Here is a 5,803-nt window from a genome sequence, read left to right on the forward strand (position 1 = left end):
TCTGCCTTACACCTGGATGAGAGGAATTTCCTCAGGACAGGTCAGTGTCACGTATTCCAGTCCAGCAGAAGCTCAGTGACTGCCCTGAGAGTGAATAGTTATCAGCTTTCCCACCCCACTGCCATTTGTGTGCATGGAACTAAAAAGTCTTAGAGACAAATGACAGTCATAACAAATCCCAGTGCATAAAGAGCTTAACTCAACTGTGTAAGCATACTGGTTCAGTTTATCCCCTGAGCAGATCAAACCATTTAAGATTAAGGTCTTTAGTACGGATAATTACAAGATATCCTTCATCAGGACAAGCTGCATTCGCTCTTGCCTGGTGACATTTACAAGTCCCTGAAGTTTCCTCGGTTCTTAGGCTACTTTGAGAGGCTCATCTTTGTTGTGAGTCTCACTGTCTAAGTTTCTTTCTGGTGGAAAATGACTGGAGGGAATGGCTGACTATTCTGTAGGACAAAGAAGTAGCTTGGTCTACTGCTGTAAAAATGTAAATTGTTTTCTGAATTCTGCATTTTGTTTGAATCAAAAGGAGCTCCTACCTCATGTGTCACTATGAGCTTTCAGAGGGAAAGGTCTCCAACTTGTATGCAAATTCATGCTGGTTAAAATGCCTTCCAATCTATTCTTCCTCCATATTCACTACTTACTAAAGCTGAAGTAAACATAAATTCTCAAAATGTTTGCTGAAGGATGAGGTAGAAAGGGTTTGACATACAGTATAAGGGTGGGGAAGAGGTAAGTACAAAGGTAAATCCAAATGTCCTTCCTAGATGAGAGAAAAGGGAGATGGGGAGATGTATGTACCGCCTAGACCTCGGAAAGTTTCAGGTGGGTTAACTCCATTGTCAGAGTGACAGGAATTGGGAGGTGCCTCTGTAGAAAGGGCTGTCACAGTGGAGCTGTTGCACTGTGTGTCATCTCCAGCTGCAGTCACAGCTCTGGAGCATTGGAGGCCTGTAAAGTGAACATTCCTCTCCCAAGTGCCTGCAACATGCAACCCCTTCCACAGGCAGTGTCCTGTCTGAAGAGAGAAAAAGTGTGGCATTTGGGCAGAAATGGCATTGGCAAAAGACCCTTGTCTGTGTGTGTGTTGAAGGACTGGCTTTGTGACAGGAGCAGCGCAAGGAGAGTTGCTGTCTGGGCCAGAGGGAAATGGCCCCAGGTAGAGCTGTGAAAGCAGGACTCTGCCAAGGCTGAATGCAGGTGGTGGATGATCTGAGGACAAACAGGGTAAACTCACAGATTCAAACTGTGTTCAACCTACTCAGTTCACCAGAACATCCAGTCTTTTTAATAAAGCAGATTTGCACATAATGATGGGCACCTGGGAGAATACAGTATTTCAGTTTAACTATTTCCTCAAATATGTTTTCATAAATTACTGGCTGAAAGGAGAGGAAAAACTTTGAGCAACCCAGACACACACTGCTCAAAGCTTTTTGCATTTTGGCTTGCTTTTACACACATGAAAGTGTTGAGAACTGGAGCACTAGTTTTCCTGACCACTCCCATAAAATATTTTTATGTCCAGTTACTTCTGATGGTTCAGGCTGGAAACTACCTGTTTCTTGTGGAAGGGAAGGGAAGGGAAGGGAAGGGAAGGGAAGGGAAGAGAAGAGAAGAGAAGAGAAGAGAAGAGAAGAGAAGAGAAGAGAAGAGAAGAGAAGAGAAGAGAAGAGAAGAGAAGAGAAGAGAAGAGAAGAGAAGAGAAGAGAAGAGAAGAGAAGAGAAGAGAAGAGAAGAGAAGAGAAGAGAAGAGGTGATGTTTAGAGGAGGTAGCAGGTGCTCAGCCGGTGATGTGTTCCTGAGGACAGATTTCCCTTTTAACCACCCTGTCATTTTTTGACCCTCTTGGTGTTGCACCATCTCTTCACTGTGGACACCTACTACTGACAGGGTTCCCCTCATATCCAGGTAATGCTCTGCAGGACATTACTGCTGCACAGTGGCACTTTGTCACCTCTGATGAACCATCACAGTCCCTGCAGCCAGGCTGCACTGTTGGTGCTGCATAGATTTGCTCCTTATAGACCTGAACACCAGGGGAAGAGTTTTTCACAACTTCTTGTAAGGGACAAAACTGCACAACAATGAGAATTTCAGTATGCCTATTAAATTACAAGGAGGAGTCTTCTGACTCATGTTTGGATAGAAAATATGTGTCTACTATTTTTTAATTTCTGCAGGTTGTAGAAAATCTAGAAAAGACCTAGTCAGTTATTGACATAGTGGGTCCCTTGAGATCTGCTGGATCATCAGGCAGAAAGACTAATTCCAATTCTCAAGAGGCATTATTTTCAGCCACACAGGTGATTCTTCTATCAGGAGCTGCGATCCCATACAAGACACTGGAATCGTTAGCATTAGCAGGGATTTAACTCTGGAGTTTTCAAGAAGGAGCTCATTTGTCAGGCCTTGGGGCACTAATTGGCTTTAATGGCCACAATCAGCCTCAGCTGGGGTCTCCCCACACCCTGGCTCATGGAGCCTAATTTCAGCTCAGAACAGTGCCCTCACTCCCTGCTCTAGCTGTGCTACAGCCATCTCTGTGACTTGTTGGGGTCTTCTGTGATCCAGGTACTGTTGTAGACTTTGGTTCCTGAGTCTGTGAACACACTGACTGATTATTTTTGCCTAATTTATTTTATCTGCCTCTATGAGGGGAAATATCTTGCTACTTCAGGACTGTTTTGTTGCTTGGGCTCTTGTGCCTGTTGGATGTTGTTTGTGTGTTTTCACCTATAGAGAAAAATCTTGTTGCTTCAGCTCCACAAAGAGGTAAGATTTGGGTAGTAGGGAATTGCCAAATTCAGAACAAAGATGTGAAAATACTGATATTTCTGTGATTTGGTATTGACCTTCCAGACAAGAAAGACTGAATATGGCATGACTTTTGGAGCTGTGAAGTGTGGGGAAGTGACAGTATGTGGTTTTGTAGCAGGAGGCCTGTTTAGTTAGAATATTAACCGAGCATAAAGGAAAGAATGATTTGTCATAAGTAGAACAGATAATAGAAAAGATTCCGGATACCTTGGCTCAAAGAACATTTCAGACTGATGAAGAAACTAAAACACAATATGTAATGATTTTCTTTGCTTGCCTGCAGTTTTCTTATTCTAGCAAAGGCTAGTATCTGTCAACTGAAGCAGTGTCTGCATATCTTTTGTATGCTCATGAATAACTGCATTATAAATCTGACACACCTGTACTTGGGCACTTGAGTGGGAGGTGGCTTCATAATTTCAAAGTTGAATATAATCTCAATCTTGTAAATCCAAGCATAATCTTGGTATAATTTCTGACCATATTTAGGACATTCTAGACACAGAGACTTGAAATTACTCCAGATACTCAGCTATGAAGGAAGAAACAGCTTGTCCCTTGGAGAAGGCAAGAGTAACATTTAGAAGATAGTTCTTTATTGGTTTATGGAAGGGGTTGTGTGAATCTATTTTGATGAACTTGGTGACCAAGATATCCTTTCCAGGGCTGCATTTAGGTTTCTCAGCTAAAGAGAGAGCGGTATGTGTGGGGTGCACAGGAGTTGCAACCCATCATTCAAAATCCAGCAGTATTACTGGGTGATGAAGGAAATTAGTGTGGGTTTTTGTTTCAAGCAGCTCTTATCTCTCAAGTGTCTCTCTGAGCTCTATAGGCTACAGTGTTTATTATCAGATCACATCTTAGTTCTGGCAGAAGTTAGTATCTGTACCAAAAAGATGAGGCAACTGTGCTAAAGAGAAAGGAAGTGACCTACTTTAGAGTTGTAGAGGAGGGGGAAACCCAGCACAAGTCGGAACTGTGGTCTGCTGTGTTTCTCATAGGCAATATTTCCTCCAGCACAAAGATCACTTCTAGTCTCTGCAGCCTGTTCTGACCCTGCCTCCCCCCTTCCCTTTTCCCCAGGGGCTGTGTTAAGGGGCTGCACTTTCAGTAGCTGCTCGTGTCACTTGACTCCTATTGCTAATTGGTATGCTAGAAGGGAAACCTAGCATGCTGCAAGGAGCACTTTCTCTAGCCTGTAGAGACTGCAATGAGGAAAGGGTAGGAAAAAATGCTTGGAGGACACTAGGATGCTGTAAAGAAAACTCTCCCAAGTGCTACTTGGCTGTAATGTGTCCCTGCTTGTACTGGATGATCTTTCCTACTTTGTTTCCCTGTAGCTCCTTCTCTCTGTGTACATGACTGCTTCCCTAAGCCTCTGAAACATGCTCAATTTCCTATGTGCCTCCATGCTGAAAGATGGTTTTCATTTGTTATTGAACAGTGCTGAAAAATCCATCAGAGGAAAGTGGCATAGTTTACTTAAAGCTGTTTGATTAGTCAGAGGTTAAGTGCTGAGTGTTGCCTCTCCTTGGAAACTGGCCTCTGAGGAAGAGGAGCTGTATGTAGCCAGCTCAGCTCAGAGGTCACATATTAAATACTTGCAACAATGTCTGAGTTTTTAATGCAGCATTATTAATTGGTATTATTTAGCAACTATTTTGGAAGGAGTAAAAATTCTTCGTATTTCTTAGCAGCTTCTATGCTGTTAGTGGTGGCACAGTAACAAAATTAAACAAATTAATTGCTCTGAATTACATGGACTCAGTCCTCTCTGCATTTAAGAGTTTCAGATTGGGTGCTGTGTGATGAGGGTAGCTACTGGGCAGAGATTATACTTGAGTTGTATTTGATCCAAAGTCTGCAAGCACTTACTCTCCTAAAATGGGAAAACATAATGTCCTTGTGCATAACTGGATGAGTTCACCTCCTGCTCTTCAAGGAGAGACCACGAGGAGGGCTGCTGCTGCAACCCACAGCCTTTTCCTCTCTGTCTTGCACCTCACCAGTTTTAAGAAAAATCTCTGTAAGGCTGCTGCTTTAGTGCTGCCTCTGCCCTTGAGGCTGATATCTTGCCAGTTTGATGTGAAATCACTCTTCTGTCCTTTCTCACCTTTGTTTTGCCATGAAAGGTATCAGATCTATCCCATAATACATCACTCTTTTTTCATCCTTGAGCCCAATATTTTCCTGCACTTTTTATCTCTCATGAAAGGTTGCTTTTCAAAACTCAGCTCCATCCTTAATTTTTTTCCTTGGTTTTTTTTGAGCAGTGGGAGAGGCATAGGGGGTGGTGAATGAAATGCGTAATCCAGTAAACTAGTATTAGCTTCTTTCTCTCTTCCATACTTAATGTTTCTGTAAATTTTTAGGTCAAGGAGAGCACCAACTTTTCCTTGGACCTCTTGTACACCGTTTGCTTTTACATGTCACTTAGTTAACCTTGTATTGAGACTTAAACCTTTGATTTCAATTATAACTGCCTTAAGAAACAAGACCAGCCTTAATTAAGAGGTAGTAAGAAGATCCACAGGCTCCCTAGGTAGTTTATCCCAGTAGTTCATCATCCTTATTATTGAATAGGTATTCTAATTTGGCATGCCTGGCTGCTGCTTTCAGGCATTGTGTCCTATTATGTGTTTTTCCACAATATGCTAAAGGACTGGTGGTATTTTAGCCCTTCTGCCCAGGAAGCTGAATGCTCTGTGTGATTGAGTTCTGCAAGGGCTGTAGTGGAGGAGTTTGTCTCTAGGTGAGTTCAGCTGTGTTCTGTACCACCTACAATGTCACATGAACTATGAGCACTAGTCTAGAACCGGACTTGGCAAGCACCAAAGCTAAAATGACCTTCATCTCCCACGTCCTGCATTAAAGATCTAGGTCTGCCCCATGCCTAAGTCTTGTTCTAAAATGCTTCATGTTTCTGCTCTACATCTCTGTTCTTCTTGTTTCAGAGAGTAAGGTCCAGACTTGC

The 5,803-nt window shown here is 42.7% G+C and overlaps 1 long non-coding RNA gene across 1 annotated transcript in view; it reads left to right on the plus strand.

The window, feature by feature from the left end:
* LOC113458558 (uncharacterized) overlaps positions 1–5,803 on the plus strand; it is a 30,569-nt gene that overhangs the window by 6,306 nt on the left and 18,460 nt on the right. The gene's annotated exons all lie outside the window — the stretch shown is intronic.

The sequence above is a fragment of the Zonotrichia albicollis genome, chromosome 1, assembly GCF_047830755.1.
Source record: "Zonotrichia albicollis isolate bZonAlb1 chromosome 1, bZonAlb1.hap1, whole genome shotgun sequence".
NCBI lineage: Eukaryota > Metazoa > Chordata > Aves > Passeriformes > Passerellidae > Zonotrichia > Zonotrichia albicollis.